General features: G+C 39.0%; 1 long non-coding RNA gene across 2 annotated transcripts in view; it reads right to left on the minus strand.

Annotated features, from left to right (window-relative positions):
• The window catches only part of LOC117197023 (uncharacterized), a 43,587-nt gene that overhangs the window by 14,287 nt on the left and 9,794 nt on the right, over window positions 1–19,506 (minus strand). Inside the window, exon 1 of one of the 2 annotated variants that reach the window (XR_007474562.1) lies at window positions 16,152–16,264. The exons of the other annotated variant lie outside the window; for it this stretch is intronic. This is a non-coding gene — a long non-coding RNA (uncharacterized LOC117197023). Of the gene's footprint in view, window positions 1–16,151; window positions 16,265–19,506 lie in introns of those variants that run through there. 2 annotated transcript variants of the gene reach the window in all.

Here is a 19,506-nt window from a genome sequence, read left to right on the forward strand (position 1 = left end):
AGTGCAGCCTGATGACAAAAACTATGTAAATATGCAATTAGTTCCACTTAGCAGAATATAAATGTACAATTGTACTCATCACATTGCAGATTTTGATTGTAATCATTTTGTGATATATGCTAATGAGTTTTACCTACTTCTTGTGTTCTATTCTGAAATTTTAAATATGCTTCAATAATGAAAAGACAGTTGCACATAAACAAAAATCTTAATGCTAAACTATAGAACTACAGCATCTCAGTACAGATAATTAGGTGAAAGTGAAAAGGAGAGGAAGCGTGACCTGTATTTATTCATTGTTGTATCCTCAGCCTAGCACAATGCCACATGCATGAAGGCAGTGGTTATAAGCCAGGACAGTTCGTTGAAAAATGAATAATGTTATAAGAATCACACATTGAAAAAGGACAGTTTTCTTATCATACAGAATATTTTTGTGATACCAATTCCAAACAAAAGTAGTCAGATGTTTCATTGTCACCCGTGACACCCAGACCTTGGGGCATCACAGTTACCCCAAGAACCACAATTGCTCTTAGGCTAATTGATCTTAAGTACGAAAAAATGTCCACCAAAGAGGAATTCTTCAATATTGCTAGATTAGAACACTTGAGTATTCATTTATTTTCACATAAGTTTCCACCTTTATCTTTTAAGTCATTTAACAACTATATTCAGTAATAATTGTAAAAACATTTATTAATCTCTCACACATCACATTGCTTTGCTACTGACTCTTCTGTCTGCCTCATACACGTTTAAGAACTGTTGTGATTACGTTGCTTCACCTGGATAATCCAGGTGACTGTCCTATTTACAGGTCAGCTGATTTAGCAGATGGACGTTCATCAACTGCCTTAATCTGACTTGCCATATAATTAAACATTCACAAATTTGGGGGATTAGAACTTACATATCTTTAGGAAGCCATTATTCTGCCTTCCATAATATATATTAAAATAAGAAAATATGTTTTCTGTTTTATTTAAATAATCATATATAATTTAAGCTGCTTTTTATTCCTTCATGTAGATCAGGGCTTCCATCTAGTACCACTGTCCTTTAGTACTGAGAGGTCTTTGAACATTGCTCATGTTGCTAGTCTCCTGGAATACGACTCTCTCAGATATTTGAGGTTATGAAGATACATTTATTTTACATTTATTTTTGAAGGATATTTTTATTGGTTATAGAATTCTAAATTGGCAAGTGCTTGCTAGTTTATTTGTTCTTTCTCGCATCACTTAAAAATGACATTCTTCCATCTTCTGGCCTCCATTGTTTCTGAAGGAGATCGTCTATCATTTATATCACCTATCCCCTGTATGCAGTGTCTCTATTCTCTACTTTTTTTTTTTTTTCCCCAGTACGCGGGCGTCTCACTGTTGTGGCCTCTCCCGTTGCGGAGCACAGGCTCCGGACGTGCAGGCTCAGCGGCCATGGCTCACGGGCCCAGCTGCTCCGCGGCATGTGGGATCTTCCCGGACCGGGGCACGAACCCGCGTCCCCTGCATCGGCAGGTGGACTCTCAACCACTGCACCACCAGGGAAGCCCAGAGAACATTTTTGAAGAGCTAATGTCAGCGATACCTAAAACTGATGAAAAGCATCAAGCCACAAATCTAAAAGGTCATGGAAGCCCCAAAATTGTAAAAAGGCAAAAGAAAATCATACTTAGGCACCACTTAATTGAAATTTCCGAAAAACTAATTACTAAAACATTAAAAGTAGAGAATAGAGGACTTCCCTGGTGGCGTAGTGGTTGAGAGTCCACCTGCCGATGCAGGGGACGCGGGTTCGTGCCCCGGTCCGGGAAGATCCCATATGCCACGGAGCGGCTGGGCCCGTGAGCCATGGCCTCTGAGCCTGCACGTCCGGAGCCTGTGCTCCGCAACGGGAGAGGCCACAACAGTGAGAGGCCCGTGTACCACAAAAAAATATATATATATATTCTCCATGTTCTCTCTCCTCTTCATCTGGTTCTCCAATTATACATGTTAATTCCACAGATCTTTGAAGCTCGGCTTATTTATCCTGTTTGTATGTGTGTGCTTTCAGTTTATGTACTTTTTGCTGACATTCTGTGAGATTATGATGAAATCCAATGAAATCTTTATTTGTAGTATTTGCATTTTTCTTTTTTTATATATAATTTTATATAGAAATTTTCTGTTGATATTCCCTGGCTTTTTTCCTAGCTCCTCTAACATAGTTATTCTAATTCTCTTAGAGTCCTTATCTGCTAGTTCCTACTTCTGGGGCATCTGTGGGTCTGCTCCCCTTGTTATCTTCCCCCTTGATTATGAATCATTTTTCTGCTTGTCTCATAATTACCAGTTGCATTCCTGCCACTGTATATGTAAAATAACTAAGAACGAAAGGAAATAATATTCACCCGAGAAAGGGGGCATGCCTCATCTACACCACAGGTGTTTTCTACACCACACAGATTGCTGGTGTAGCAGCTCAGCCAGTCCAGTCGGTAGCTGAAGTATTTCTGGACTCTGTCAGCGCTCTAGTTAGGCTCAGTTTGCCGCTGGATTTCACTGTTTTCAGGGCAGGGTTTGGACTTCTTCTTCAGCAGGGCTTGGGATCTGAGTTATTGGCACAACTTTAGATGTCTGTGCTTTAGAGACCAGTCACAAGTTTTCCAAACCAGGTTGATTTCTCTCTGCTCTAGAGAGCAGTTGCTAGGTTTCGGATCACTAGGTATTTCCCTTTGCTCTTTAACCTGAGTCTCTGTTCTACCCCCAGGCATTAGGAATTGCAGTGTACGTGGTGGAAGCCCTTATTCCACCTCCATGCAAGACGGACGCCTCGTCCCCCTGTAGGTGATGTGGCTCAGCTTTGATCTCTCCCATCACCGTTAGTAGGCTGTTGATGTGCGCTCAGGAAGACCCTTTGTGCCTTTGGGGAGGGGTTACAGTACTGGCTTTCAGTTCTTCCCTACCCTCACCTTACCCCATGCCTACAGCGAAGGTTCTGTGGGAACGGATTGGTGGCTAGGGGCAGACTCTGTTTCTATTTTGAGTTTGAATTCATCATACAAGCCACATGCAGCCATTAACAGGTCATTAAAAGTGTGTCTGGCTTCTCCTTACCCCAAAATCTATGTCAGATTTGTTCTTTCTCCCACCATGCCTCAGGGACTGAGGCCAGCCTTGTGTCTTGTTTATTTCTGCATTTCAATTTCTTGACATCCAGAATCTCTGATGGTTTTGAAAACTCTGATCTTCCAGCTTTTCCCAAATATTCCTGTGGTTAGTTTGGGAATTATGTTCTATTGGGAGTGTCTACATTTTAACTGAAAGCAAAAATGCCCTTTGGTAAAATTTTCATTTTGTCTTCGTTGACTTATCAGAGCAGTTTTGAAAAAAGTGTTATTGCTATTAAAATTAAAAATAGGTCTAATTCTCCTTCATATTCTATTCTATTCTGTGTACATTAGTAGCTGGAAATACAGCAACGGTTCACTGCTTTTATTTCCAAAATGACACTGTTTACTGTTAAATTTGATAAATTTAATGTCACCTTTTTCGGTGTTTAGCCCATTTTGCTTTGTGTATTCCATTTACATATCAAAATAGCTACAATGTGCAAAATAGTGGGTGTAAATTTTGCACACCTTATTAATAATGAATATATAAATCAGCTTATGGACATGTACTAACATCTATGGAAGATGCTACCAGGTGGCAATGCTCACGTGTAAATATCTATAGTACCTAATTACAGCCCTTCAATGTCACGGTGTAGAAAATCATTAGGGCTCCAAGCATAGGGCTCCAATAACCAAGCATTATTAGTAAATTGTCTTCTATTAGAGGAGTGTGAACTTGAAAATGCCAAAGAAGAATTAAAATATATTTATACATTATCCTGTGTGATACAATTATTTAAGGAGACAGAAAAATACATGTGGTTGATTAAGATGATAGAAATAATTAGACGGGAATTCAGAGAAAAGTAAATCAGATCGACAAAGTTAAATCACAATATAAAATGAGCTGCTATACTCGTTTTGTAATATGGCAAATAAGTGGAACTCTGGGCTGTCTAGTGTTTCACTGTGTCAGCAAGGTTTTTACTTGTAATTAGCGTGGCAGAAGTTATGCACTTAGATTACATCATAATCAGGAAATTGTTTTAATTCCTGGAGCTTCAGATGTTTCCTGTGAAGACAGGTGATTTTTAAAATTGTCCCTCCAGCCACAGGGTTTTTGCTTAATCTCCCATTAAGTTTCCAAGGACTGGTGTCTGATCAGTTACTCTTACTATATTTGTCTCTGAGAGAGGCTTGGATAATTCCTCAAATACTGGGCAACTGCCTAGAGAAGGAAGCCTCCTACATGTCGGCTTTCTTACCCAGACCTCGCCAGCCAAGCTTGGACTGTCCACGGGAGATGTTTCCCTGAGCTCTTGAAATGGAGTGTCAACCAACGTCTTTTCCTTCATACTTGTCACCCTCACTGATGCTCCAGGGGGTCTCATCTCTCTTACTGACAGAGTGATTAAGATGAGAATACGAATTACTTCACAAGGATGGAATCTCCATGTTCTCCCAACATTTCGGGTGATAAATCCATCCTCCAACTTGTCCATAATTAGAAAGAATGCCTTTGATTTATGTTTTGTCCCCTCCCAGAGAACTTCACGTTAAGGATTTATTCCACTTCTCTCTATAGCCTCTCAAACTCTAGAGCATCGTGTTGGGTTTGGGGAAGATCACGTGTTGTCGTTGTTGTTGTAGTTGTTTTTCACTAGTCTTTTTCTCTCTCTGCCCTTCACCTCCAGAATCTCCTCAAAGATTCTCTCATTTCTTTCAGCCAAAACTCAACAAGTCTGTTAAAATCCACTGATGCAACTTGATTCTTCAATCCCTCCATCTTCAGGTAATTAGAAATACGTGGATCGGCTAAAAGTCTCTCCAGAATAACCCGGAAGGATAGAAGTTCCTCAGTCTTGAAAGTCCCAAACCCAGTTTTCCTTGTGGACTCTTGGAATTTCTCTACAAATATTCCTCCCAACACCACAGTAGAACTTCTCATGTTCTCTCTTTTATTCTGAATTTACACATTCAGACCAATTTGATTATGCTTTTACGGCAACATCTCCCAATTTTTACAAGGGAGTTCTGTTCGTAACCTTGACTCTCAAGTTATTTTGATGGAAAGTTTCTCTTGCTGATTCAGCTAAGCAATCCATAAAACTACACAGTTACTTTGTTATCAGAAAGAACTCTTATAATCATTTCCATTCTCGAGGAACGTTCTGCTCTGAACACTTTTAAATAATATAGGCTAGCTTGTGATCCTAAAGGGAGAAAAGCACACAATGCTTGTCAACCAATTTTAAAAGGAAGATTTCATATTCGCACATTAGTCTGAAATGCTTTCCACTTCCTCCTTAAAGGCTTAACATTAGGACTGACATAAATACCTGAAAAAAAAAAAAACATGATCTGTTCCAACTGGTCATTACCCATCACTCTCATATATGTACACTCGGAGTACATAAATGTAGCATGCCTGGGAGTTACTGGAAGTGAGTTCATGGGGGCGTTTCTTCTACTGCTTATTTTTATGTTTAAAAAAGAGCTAAGGCTATAGCTGCTTTTTATTGTGAGGACTTTATACAAGAAATCACTGTTCTTTTTCCTCTCTTGCCAACCTTAAGGCCTTAATAGCAAACCTTACTCTATCAAGTTTTATCGCGGTAAAATAAACTTTGTTTCGTTTTTTCCTCCAAAATTTCAAGACAATAAAATGAGTGTAGTGCTATTTAGGCAGTGAAGAGAGAAACAATGTTGAGCTGCACCCTGAAGACACTTCTTTTGTATTATAATGCTTTTTATCCACAGATGTTAGTTGAAAACTGATATAATGATGTTTCTTGTAAGTCTACCAGAAACAAAACAAAAAACATTTTAAAAGTAGAATAGATGTAATTGTATGTGATAAATGAGCCTGGTGGAATTGTGCTAGAAACCCATAGGGGATAATTGTCTACCAGGCGCCCGCAGAGGAATTATAAGCAGCTGCAGAATTTGACTTTTGAACAACAACAACAACAAAAATAGAAAAAATAACTTAAAGACTGGTATTAAGAATTGAGAAGTTAGAGGACAGAACAGAATATAGAGTGAGAAGGAGAGGGTTTTAACTGGGATTTCAATCCAAAGATGATAAGGTGAAACACAGCCAGATACACATTTTTAAAAAATTATTATGGAGAAATGTACAGGGCCAATTAGGGGAGAGGTAGGAAAAACATTGAGTTTGAAGTTCAGACTCAAAATGTTTCTCACATTTAGGAATGTGAAAGTATGTAAATTCAGAAATCGGTTTGTTAGGCGGAGTGCTGTAATAAAAAGGATATAAACTCCGAAGACAAAGATAACTTCCAATCCCTGCTCGGTCACCTACAAGCTATATGGTCTTTGAAAGTTATCTGATGTGTCTGATCATTTGTTTACATGATCATGTTGTGACGATCAAGTGAGTTTGCCTTTGCTTTGTACTTTGGACAGAGCTTAGTGACTATTAGGTACTTACAAAACGTGGATTCTCGTTTGCCTCTTTAATTGTGAGTAATTTCACGAAGCTTTAAAAAGTCTTTTCTTGACTATAGACAGTCAGCTCTTGTTATTCAAGGTAGTTCTGTAAAGTGGCTGTGGACACTGGACGAGCGAACACTGAACCATCGCTCCCGGGGGGGGATGCAGAGTTAGGTTCCTGCGAGACCCGGGTTACATTTCCATCAACCTATCCAGACATGGCCTTGTTTTATAAAACGTATTGTCAATTCGTTAATTCATACCTGGAGGAAGCTGTCTAGCCCATGCATTCTCTCCATAAGGCACATCACAGCCTTCTTATCTTTACAAACACTAGACAGCACCTGGGGGCCATTTTAAATATAAAATCACCAATATAAGGCACAAAAGTTTGAAAAATGTGGCCCTACGTGTACTACGAAAAGGACACTTGTTTATAGTGCGAGCTCTGAAACGAGAAGGCTGAGCGTCCCCTTGCCTGATCTCACTTGGGAACAGGCTCATTGGGTGACTCAAACATGTTACTACTCAGTACACGTCCACAAATAACCACAAAAGTGCTGTGAGTATTGATTTGGGATAGACATTTTTTTTCTCAAATGAGAAAATTACAGAGGAAAAAAATGGAAAGCATTTTGTTACCCTGTTTTCATACATATATTTACACATTCGTTTTTATTATTGTTGAGGCTTCAAAGTTAAAAATGGCCTCAACCTCTTTAGAACTCTGAGGGCCTGAAGAGGGTGGCTGTTATCACTGAGAGGAGTGGGGGGGTTTTTCAGAAATGTCAAAATAGCCTCACTAATAGGAAAGTGAGTGATTTAAGTGAGTTATGTGAAAATTAAGAGTTAGAGGTTCTTATACTGGCTGTAAAAACAAAATATTAATTACAACAAAAGTAACTGAAAAGTAAATTATATCAACAGGAAAATACTGAGTCCCTACTGAGAAACTAGCATTGGCATAAATGTTGAAGTAGAGACCAAAGGACAAATTATTTCCTCTCTGTAGGAAGTGGGAGCCCTGTGACGGTGGATTATACTGGAATGTGTTTAAGTTGGACTTTTTCTGGTAGAGCCTCATCCCATGAGGCTATTACGGGATGCACCTTTCCCCGAAACCATGCTACAATACTCTTCTTGAAACTATGTTGGCTGAGTTGCTCTCTGATGTTTTTCCACAACTGAATGATCAAGAACAATTTGATTCCTAAGAGGAATGCACCTACTCAATAGTGGCTTTCCTAAGAACCTCTTTAGAGTGTGCGTGTAGCTCACGACTGAGGGTCACTGTTCTTAGAAAAAGGAGAAGAGAAACCAACAGCTCAAACATAACCCTTCCCACCTCACTCAGATCCCTTCAGTCTCATCTGTGCTATAATTGAACCCTCTACACACTTTGTTGCACTTCTCACCCTTTTTCTCATTCTATCACGGACTCCACTGTCTGCTGTCCATTTCTCTTTGAAAACAGAGACTGTGTCTTATTCATTAATGTAGTTTCATTATTGTAGTTATGGTCTTATTCATTAATGTAGTTATGGTCTTTAGCACTATGCTTGATACAGTGAAAGTTCTCAAAGAAGTTTGTTAGACAGGTGTAGGAGGGGATCTAGAAAGAGCCAGGACTGACAGATAAGCCAGTGTCTATAATGACAGGGTGAGGGAGGCACACTGGCTGTCACGAAAAGAGCAGGACATCTGTGTCCCTCAGTGCAGTGAAGTCAGCCTGGCTGCCCCCTCCCCCGTGTCCTCCTTAGGGACACCGTTTCAGTTTTCACTCAGAAACAGTATTATCTCTACATCATTCTATTTATATGAGGTTAGGTTTCTGATATGTCTGTTTTCATTCCCTTTCCTTTATAGAGGGGAAGAACATAAAGGAAGGTGGGTTTTTTTTAGATCCCTTGCTGATTATTATCATTAATTTCACTCTTTCACATCACACAGGAGATCTCTTCCTGCCATGGTTTCCAGTTTGTTGCCAGGTTAGTCTTTTTGCCCCATGTGTAGTTAGTTTTTCTCAACCCGAACTAAGTTTGAGTCCCTTGGAGCAGCCCAATCCAGTGTTAGTGTTACAGCACTGCTCTGCTGTGACATCTTGTGTCAGGGCACCATGCTTTCAGCACACCTAAGAGTTGAATGTTTTCTATCTGTTCAGTTCTCCTCTTGTTATCTTTAAGAAACAGAGGGATGGGAATAATATGGATTTAGGACACCCAGCTTAAATTGCAGTTTTTCTTCTGACAAATAACCACGCTGTGGTGTCAGACCCAGGTTGCACTGGCATGTGTGATGGAGGGTTTTGCCTCTTGAACGTGGCTTCTGTTTGGCAAGGAAAGCTGTAACTGTCATTGACGAAGGAAGCCTGGGGACCTGGCAACCTTTAGATCAAGCTTGTTTCAAGTGACAGTGGCCTGAGTTACAGGAACAGAGGAGCCTGGCACCCCCGGAGGAAGAGCAGGACAGGTTTAAAAGCGGTGGGCTTGCCCACTGCCTCCCTGTTGCCTAGAGCAGTGTTGCGCCTTGGTTTCAGCTGAAGTTGAGTGATGTGAATTATTTTGCTGCTTAATAAAGTGACCTCTAGGTGTCATAGATTATGAAGGCAAAGAGTTGGAAAAAATCACCTGCACAAGCAAAAAAAAAAAAACAAGTAGGTCAAATAGATACCTAATTGCTGAACTCTACACAGGTACATAGGCTTCTGCTTGTGTATGTGTAGATATGTATTTGTGTGTATATTGAATCAAAGAATGTGGCAAGGAGCATACATGAATGGAGAAAGTGAAAAGTACCCGATGTCGACCCACTCGAAAGAGGGTGACTTCTAGAACTAACGAAACGAAGTATAAGTTGTATAATAAATTCACTATTTGCTATTTGTCATTACCGGCCAGAAATATTACAACACTTCAGTGTATGAATTCAGAACTGTCCTACAGATCTATAAATTAATCACCAGTAGTCAATTCCATTACTTTGCATTATTTGGGAATGGCATCAATGTAATGAAGTAATGTCATATGCTGTACATAAATACGAGTTTCCCGCAGATGGTCCACAGTCCTTTGTTGATATTTCATACATTTCTGGATGTTGTAATGCCTCACAGTTATATTCTAAACCTCAGTTTTAAGCATATCTTCCTTATAAATGTGGAAGGTTACACAGGAAAACAGGCCAATTTTAGCTAACTGCCTTACTACTGCCTTATTTTTGCCTTTTTATATTAAAAATTAATATAAGAATATTTTTAAAAATATTATTCTGCTTAAAATTAGGTTCACACCAAGAACTTATTGGTATTGTATTTATTGATAATTGATAATATTGTTTTTAAAACTTCATTTTGTGTTTTCAAACTTCAACAACTTAAGGTGGAAGTTCAAGTCATTGATTTGAGTTCTTTACTCAGTGTGTGTGTGTGTGCGTGTGTGTGCGTGCGTGTGCATGTGTGCGTGTGTATTCAAAGTTTTAAATATCCTTCTAAACTCTAGCTGCGTCCCAGAGATTTTTTATTTGTTCACTTGAAATGTTTTCTGATTTCTCTTGTGGTTTATTCTTTGACGCATATTCCATCTGAACCGTGTTGTTTAATTTTTCCCACATGTGGGCATTTCCTGGATTACTTTCTATAATTGATTTCTAATTCATTTCCCTTGTGGTCAGAAAACACACTGTGTATGATTTCATTCCTTTTACAATGATTCCCGTCGGTATTGTGGCACAGAATATGGTCTATGGGACTGTTCTTGAGCATTTGAAGAGTATGTATTCTGCTGCCATTGGGTGTAGTGTTCCATCAATGTGACTTAGCTTAGCCTGGTTGGCGGGGGCCGGCTGTGGAGCTTGGGGCAGGGCTGGGGAGTGTTGACTAAAGAGGGGCTTGAGAAGACTTTGAGGTGGAAAATGTTCTATATCTTGACTGGGTGAATTTTATCATAATAAATTACACTTCGATAAAGGTGATTTAAAACACATCTTCTTCCAGCTACTGCTCTATTTCTTGGTAAATCATATGCCCCTAAACACTTCAGTAAGAGTTGCCCACATGCACCGCTTCTACTTTCTCTCCTCCCCTTCTGACATCTTCACAAGTGAGGCTTCTGCAACCACCGCTACTCTGCACTGTCTCGAGAGTCACCAGACTCCCACGTTAGTATCCTGGTCGGCAGTTATAACTCTTCTCTCTCTCACTTTGATGCCCATCTTCCCCTCCTCCCTTCCCTCCTCCGTGATGCTGAGGCTGAGGCTCTGACTCCCCTGCCAGCAGGGTTTTCCGATTATGTCCAACTTGCTGAAGATACTGGAGGGGAATGGCAAGTTGGAGGAAGACGGGTAGGATGTCTTTTATTCCTGTCAGAATCAGTCAGTAGCAACGAATGGTTGACTCACTCCAGCTCCTGCTGGTATTCCCAACACCCACATAAAGCAACTCGTCCTTTAAGAATCACCGGCTCCCACACTTTAAGCCCCAGCATCACAGCCCCCTCCTCTGTACTCCCCCATCTCCTCAACCCCACCTCTTTCCTCTGCCCCGACAGACGGAGATTAGCTGCTGCTTGCAGACAGTAATCGGTGTGTCATCTCAGCATCCCGTCTGTCCTCTGCCAGCTTTACAGCACTATGCTACCAAATTAAGTCCTCTGTGTTTGAAATACTTAGTATGGCTTTTGATCCTCTGACCGAGTCAGAAAAATATAAAACTTGGTCCTAAGAATGATACCAGGAAACAGTCCTTCAAATTTAATTCCTTCAAATGATGGCATTGATTTTGTAAGTGCTGGGACTCAAATTGAGGGCTGAGATTTTTGAAACTTGTAGAATGAGTACCTAATTTGAAAGGAGCCTTTCCTGGTAATTTTAATAGCCTCTGAAAAAGTTACTAGAAGAAAGTGGTATTTGGGAAAGGTCAGATGGACATAAATTTATTGGTGCCACTTAAATTTGATATTCATTACCTTAATTATTTTTCTTATTAGATAATGTTAGGCATGTATATCAATGTTTAGTAATCCACTCTTTGTTTGAAGTAGACAAACTTAAGTTTATTTAGATGGAGAGAGCACATAACTAGTAGGCAGAAACATGGACTCTAGGATCAGACTTAGGCAAACACATGTAGTTTGATCTTGGATAAACATTTAATACCGCTGGTTCACATTCCTCATTTATAAAACAAATAAATAGCACTATTTGAGTCCTAGGTTCCCTTCCAGTTTTGTGGTCTCTTACAGACACATACAGAGATGTTTCTAGCAAATGAGATTCAGATGCAGATCACAATAGTAGCCCAAACCAGAAGGAACCATTTGTGTAAAGGGAGAAAATGGTAGGCATCTAGGGTGAAAAAAGTATAAGTTTCCCATGGTAACAAACCATTCATATTCTTGGCTAGAGATGAAACCAAAAGCAACATTTTAGAAGATAAAGCCGGGCGTATAAAACCGATGACCCAGCTCAAAAAATTGGAGACAGGTAAAAATATATGAAACAACCAGAACTTGAATATTTGTTAAGGAAATTCTAATATTATATGTAATTGTATTTATAGTAATTTCATTGGCCAGGCTATGGTACTTTTGAAAATGTAGGGGGGTACTTCCTATCTAGTATGGGATAGAATTAGTAACCACATAACAGCAGCAACTCAGAAGACTATACCTGTATTCAAATCCCAGTTTGATATTTAGGTAAATACTACAGAATTTCAGAGATCATGAAAGATCTGTATTCTTGAAAATTATCCCAGAGCAGACAGAGTATGAAGTCAATAGTATGTTCTATACGTCAAGTATATCTCAGTCTTAGATTTTAAAAACACTATGTTCTTTAAATGTGTAAGTCACTCCCTTTTGACCCAACTGTGCATCACCCGCCCTATTCAGTTTTCTCTTTCCCAACCGAGAGGCTGATCTAATTATACCAGATCATCATTCAGGATTTTATGCCATTTTCCACATGACATTAATAGACTTTCTGTAATCTTCTCTAATATCCATGGTTTCATATAGATACCTCCACATGACATCTACCATATTTTATTATTCCACATTGTTCCTTGATCCCTGAATACTATGTTTCAAACTAACACCAACCAAAGAAAACCACTTATTATGAAACTCGTTAGCAATGGCCATATCTTGGTCCCTTGAAATCTAGGTCTGCTTGGTTCAAGCCTATTATACACTTGTGGAAACATGAAGTCCTAGTCAAATACCTAATAGTCAGTTTGGGAACAATAATATCATGGTCTTCCCTGGACTTTGGTTATACCATCTATAATTACTGAATTTATTTCACATTTGTAAGCCCCAAACAAAATTCAGTTTCATTCAAAATTTCTCTTCCAAAGGTGGAAATAGTTATTAAAACTAAAAAACTTCTTGCGCAAAGCGTTTATGAGAGTACTAGTTATTATAGTGTAATGAAAAGAAATCGAGGGAAACAGCTTACGTTGAATGATGGTAACCTCACCCACCCTCACTCCCTAAAATGTTCCCACGATTCCTTTACTTCGTGAGCTTCTCAGACATTTCCCACGTCACTAATTCCATTCCCCTTCGTACTCATCTCTCACATTAATCCATCCGTGTTTGCCCTTAAAACTCTTTAATCCATCCTTGATTGCCCTTCAAACTATTTTCCTTATTGTTAGGTAGATAAAGTCACTGCCTTTTTTTCAATACCCGTTTTACATTTGCACATCCAAATTCATCAGCACGTTTAACAGATTAAGAGTATCCATACTCCGTACAAGTCAGCTGTGTTTAAAAATATAAATTTTGTTTTTCATTGCAAATCTAAATACTTTCTATACAGATGGTCCTACTATAGCATCAAAATATTGCAATACTTTCCTGTTACAATTCCTCCTCTCCCTGAATCAAGAGAGCACTTCCCCACCCCAGGGCTAGAATAAGTAGCCATCACTCTGTTTCCATTCTCTCTGATTCTCCACCTATATGTAGAGAAAAATCCTCCTCTGTTTAAGGGTATTTCAAGTTATCTTGAAGGATGTTTCTATTTTTAAAATATGACTTTCAAAAGCTTTTATTGAAGTTTCAAACAGTCTATCATCGTTTATAAATTTTTGGTCCTACCCACCAAGTACCAAAGTGATGTTGTTTCCTATTTTACAGTGAGGTCAAAATTGTAATGGGCTCCAATAGTTTAAAGAATAAAGTGAACACATCAAAAAAGAAATCGCTTCTGAGCTGAGTAGACACGTTTCAGAAATATTGGTAATATGTTCTATAGGAATGTTCCTGCATTAATCCAGCTGATCAGGATGGCTACAACTGTGTTATGTGAAGCATAAATACCCACTACATCAATGGCTATCTCTTGCTTGTGTGCTATCACAAAACGGATAGGGTCTCTAGTCTTAGCAAAAATGTGATTTAGTGGTTCTTTACTAAAATGCGTATAACTTAGTACTGATTATAAAGAAGACAACTAGCTATCAACTTGTTTGTAGTGTGCTGTTGAATATTTGTAGTCAGTTCAAGTTAACCGGATGGTATGAAGAATCATTGATGCTTCCACTGATTTATATGACAAGCCTCCTTATGGGACAGTATATTCAAAACTAAAATCAGTTTCAGTGCCTAAACGCGGAAACCTATATTGGAGAGCCTTGTTACTTCTCAAAACCTTTACTCCGTAAATATAAGGGGTTTTATTCTTTCTGCTTTTTGGAGGACACTGGAAAGCCAAAGTGGTTTTTTAGAAATGAGTAAAATGAAACACTGCTAAGATGAAAGCTATGTAAAAGTGATTTTAAATCTAGGCTTTTGGGTCACTGCAAGTATCATACATATTATTTATACAACAGAGTAAATGCTTTTTATCTTTCCTCAGGTAATCACAAAACAAGGCAATGAGGATTTTAATTTCAGTTGAAATACTTTACATAACGCTATTATACATTGAATTTCTCTGATATGCTTAATTCAGCGACACTCCTCTTGCAATTCTGACATTAGATTTTTCCTGTTAATACAATGAATACTATATTTTATGCATATTTTTCACCATATGCGTGATCCATTCTAGTCTACTTCAACTTTAATTTTGAAGATAACGTTTGCATATGATAATGGCTCAGTTTTAAGCTTGCTGTAACAGGCTAGAGCAGCGCCCTATCAGTGTGTGAAGATCCGTATTTAAAGCATTTGAAATTGCTTTTTGAAATGTTTTGTGTCCGTTGATGATACAGGGATTTACTAGCAGAGTTCGTTAGACTATTTTCTTCAACACCTCTGAGGCGTCAATCATTCATTTCTTTGGTGATTTTCAATATCATTTAGAAGGAAGAGGGAGGCTGCCCCACCGGTGAGGGTGTGTATCAGAATCGTGACTGAGGGTGATGAAAGATCGCAGATGATTCTCTGATAGCATCAGAAAATCATCCCAACCTTCTTCCATCATTGTGCAGCTCTAGACTTGATTTATTTTCCATTAATAATTACTTAACAATATTTTCTGACACCTATCTGTAATATACAAAATATTGTAACAAAAACTTTATTTCATTTAATTCTCATAATAACTCTGTGAGGCAGGTATTCTTCTTATCCGTATTTACAAATAAGGAAATTGAAATACAAAGTAAATGACTCAGGTTGGGTATTGTTAGAGCTGGAGTGCAAAGAGATGCCTGTTGACATCAAAGTTCAGAATCTGAGTTCCTATTGACTATTTCCTCTAGTTTTGCTCAGTTTAGCATTAAATGTGTCTTAATAAAATTGTTTTCAGTGTATGTTTACAATCTAGTAATGTGATGGTGAGGAAGAAATACTTTCAAAAATGACTGCAGCTAGGCAACTAATCAAAGATCAATTGATTTCATCACTGCAGGAAGAATGCTACATAACACTGGTAATAACCCATTAATATTTCAGATAAAATATGTGCAACCCCAAACAACTTATTTCATCGTGTTTTATGGTATTTCCTATTTAGTCTATTTTATTACGCAAGAATATTTCAAAATAATGATATGAATTGATTTTTTTTAGTCAGAAATTCTAATGGTTACAACCAAACGATCTGTGCAAAGAAGCAAAGACAAAACAATGAAACGTGCAGATAGGTTTGAATATCTAGGTAACCTCATTCATACTTTAAAGTGGCCTTTATAATCATAACAACACTTGAAGTGTGTTTTTAATGTGACATATTCATTTGTTATTATTTGGTTTTATAGAACATGCACTAGGGTTGCATCTAATAATAATGAAAATAAGCTATTTCTATTTCTAAAAGTGCTGAAGTTTTCCCTTGTTTCTTTTTAGGTCATTTCTGTTGCTTCAGAGAAATGCAATACTTGAATCTATTTCATTAAGTGCTTACGCTTTTCAAGCATATTAGTCTTAAAATGCTGTGGCCTTAATTTTCTCAATTTAATGTTTTAATTCATGTAAAATGTACACAAAATTCTTTAGCCATGGAACAAAGGTTTTAAAAAGTGAAGAACTTAAAATTAGATGATTCACTTAATTATGTAGAGAGGTAAACAAGAAAACTTAGCTTAGGAGCTAATGAAATCCTCTTAGAGGCCCCTTGAGTCCACATGTGCTGGTTTCCTCACCTTTCGATGGTGTGGCCCCACTGGTGTGAAGAAACTCCTGCCTGGTTCCCGTCCCCTTGGTGTTGTGGGCCCTCTGGTGAGAGTCTGTGGCTGGATGGGTTCCTCACCCTTCTGTGAGGTGGGCCCTCTGCTGTGAGGTCACTCCTGCCTGGCTCGCGTACGTCGCCTGGGCGACGTGGGCCCTCTGGTGGCAGTTGGAGCCGGCTGGCAGCCTTCTCCCCTCAGTGATGAGGGCCCTCTGGCGTCAAGGCCCTAAATTCTGGGCTCCCCACATTTTCTGATTTGCGCCCAGTGGTGCGAGGACACTCCTGCTAGGTTCCCATCCCCATGGGGCTGTGGGCCTTATGCTCTGAGGTCCCAACGGCTGGGTTGCTCACAGTTTCATGATGTGGGCCCACTGGTGTGAGTTCACTCTGGCCTGGATGCCATAGCCTTGCTGCTCTGGGCCATGTGCTGGGAGGTTCCAGCTGCTGGATTCCTTATCTTTTTTATTCTATGTGCTCTCTCTTCTGAGGCTACTCCTGCCTGCCTCACTCTCAGCCACTTGGTGATGTGGGTCCTCTGGTTGGAGGCCACATGTGCTGGGTTCCTCACCTTACGCTGGCGTGGCCCCACTGGAGTGAGGACACTCCTGCCTGGTTCCAAACCTCGTGGTGATGTGGGCCCTCTGGTGAGAGTCTGATCCTGGCTGGGTTCCTCACCCTTCTGCGAGGTGGGCCCTCTTCTGTGAGGTCACTCCTGCCTAGCTGGCACACGTCTCCTTGGCAACGTGGGCCCTCTCGTGGCAGTTAGTGCCTGCTGCGAGCCTCCTCCCCTTGGTGATTAGCGCCCTCTGGCGTCAGGCAATAATTTCTGGGCTCTACTAATAAAATTTAAGACATAATTGGTTTTTTTAATTGAAGTATGGTTGATTTATGTTATTTTAGTTTTAGGTGTACAACACAGTGATTCAATAATTTTTATAGATTATATTCCACTTAAAATTGTTATAAATTATTGGCTATATTCCCTGTGCTGCACATTATTACATCCTTGTATGTTATGTGTGTTACACTAGCAGTTTGTAGACCTTAATCCCCTTCCTCTGTCTTGCCCCTATCCCTACCCCTCTCTCACTGGTAACCACTAGTTCGTTCTCTGTACCTATGAGTCTGTTATGTTATATTCTTTTGTTTATCTTTTAGCTTCCACGTATAAGTGCTAACATACAGTGTTTGTCTTTCTCTAACTTACTTCACCAGGCATAATACCACCCTCCTGTGCATCCACGCTGCAAATGATAAAAATTCATTTTTTATGGCTGAGTAATATTCCATTGTGTACATCTTTCACATCTTCTTTATCCACTCATCTGTTGATGGACACTTAGGTTGCTTCCAATCTTGGCTATTGTAAATAATGCTTCTATGATCACTGGGGTGCTTGTATCTTTTCAAGTTAGCATTTTCTTGGGATATATACCCAGAAATGGAATTGCTGAATCATATGGTATGTTTTAATTTTTTTCATTTTACATTCCCACCAACAGAGGACTGGAGTTCCTTTTTCTCCACATCTTGCCAACACTGATTATTTGTTGCTGTTTTAACAACAGCAGTTCTGACAGGTGTGAGGTGCTATCTCATTGTGGTTTTGATTGCTTTTCCCTGATGGTTAGTGACGTTGAGCATCTTTTCATGTACCTGTTGGCCGTCTGTATGTTTTCTTTGGAAAAGTGTCTATTAAGGTCTTCTCATTTTTTAATCAGGTTTTTTTTTTTATATGGAGTTGTATGAGCTCTTTATTTTGGGTATTAACCCCTTATTGATCATATTATTTGCAAATACCTTCTCCCGTTCATTAGGTTGTCTTTTCGTGTTGTTGATGGTTTCCTTTACTGTGCACAAGCCTTGACATTCAATTAGGTCCAATTTGTATATTTTGGCTTTTGTTTTGAGAGGTTTTTTAAAATCATGGACTGATGTTTAATTTTTTCAAATGCTTTTCCAGCATCTATTGAGATGATCATGTAATTTTTATCCTTCATGGTATAACACATTGATTGATTTGCAGATCATCCTTGCATCCCTGAAATAAATCCCCCTTGATCATGGTGTATCATCCTTTCTAAATATTGTTGAATTCAGTTTGCTAATATTTTGTTGAGGATTTTTACATCTATGTTCACCAGAGATATTGGCCTGTAATTTTTTTTGTAGTTTATTTGTCTGGCTTTCATCAGGGTAATGGCCTTGTAGAATGCATTTCAGACTGTTCTCTTCAATTTCTAGGACTAGTTTGAGAGATAGGGACTTTTGTTTATGGGAAGGTTTTTGATTACTGATTCAATTTCTATATGAGTAATTGGTCACTTCAAATTATTTCTTCCTGAAGTACTCTTGGAAGATTGTATATTTCCTAGAATTTATCCATTTTTTCCTAGGTTGTCCAAGCTGTTGGTATATAACTGTTCATATTGTTCTCTTATTATCATTTGTATTTCTGTGATAACAGTTGTAATTTCTCCTCTTTCATTTCCTAGTTTGTTTACCTGGTCCTCCCTCTTTTTTCCTTACTGAGTCTGGCTAAAGGCTTATCAACTTTATCTTTTCCAAAACACCTGCTCTTGGTTTTATTTTTTTCTATTGCTTTTTGGTCTTACCTCTTTCTGTTCTTCCTATACCTGGGTATTTGTTTCCCTCAGGTTTGAGAAGCTTTAAACCATAATTTCATCAAATACATTTTCAACACTTGTTCTTCTCCTTCTGGGACCCCTATAATGCAAATGTTTGATGCTGTCCCAGAGGTCACAAACTATTGAGTGATTTCGATCATTTACACGTTCTTCTGTATCACCTAATCTGCTGTTAATTCCCTCTAGAGTATTTTTCACCTCAGTTATTGTATTCTCAACTCTGGTTCTTACATTTTCTAGTTCTTTGTTAAAATCCTCACTGTTCTTTTCCCCAGTTCAGTCAGCACTCTTATTAATTACTATTGCTTTGAATGTTTATCTCTGTTTCATTAGGGGTTCTTTCATTTGAAACAAATTCTTCAGTGTTCTCAATTTGTTTAACTTTCTCTACCTCTATGAAATTAAGTGAAACAGTTACCTAATTCTGGTCCTTGTGTGGGAACTTCTCTCTTCAGGCAGTGTGTGACCAGTGGCTTTGATGCAAGAGCTGGATCTGAGGTGAACAGGGGCTGTGTCTTCCTCCAGCGTGTGCTGGCAGCCAAAGACTTGGTGGGATTTATCCTGCGTGGGCTGGCAGTCTGTGCCTTGGTTTGGGGCATGGCAGGGGCTGCACTTCTGTGGTTTTACTTTTTCCATCGTGTGTTTACCTTGGTTAGAGGTGGGCTTGGTGCTATATTGCTG

Source organism: Orcinus orca, chromosome 21 (genome assembly GCF_937001465.1).
Source record: "Orcinus orca chromosome 21, mOrcOrc1.1, whole genome shotgun sequence".
NCBI classification, from domain to species: domain Eukaryota; kingdom Metazoa; phylum Chordata; class Mammalia; order Artiodactyla; family Delphinidae; genus Orcinus; species Orcinus orca.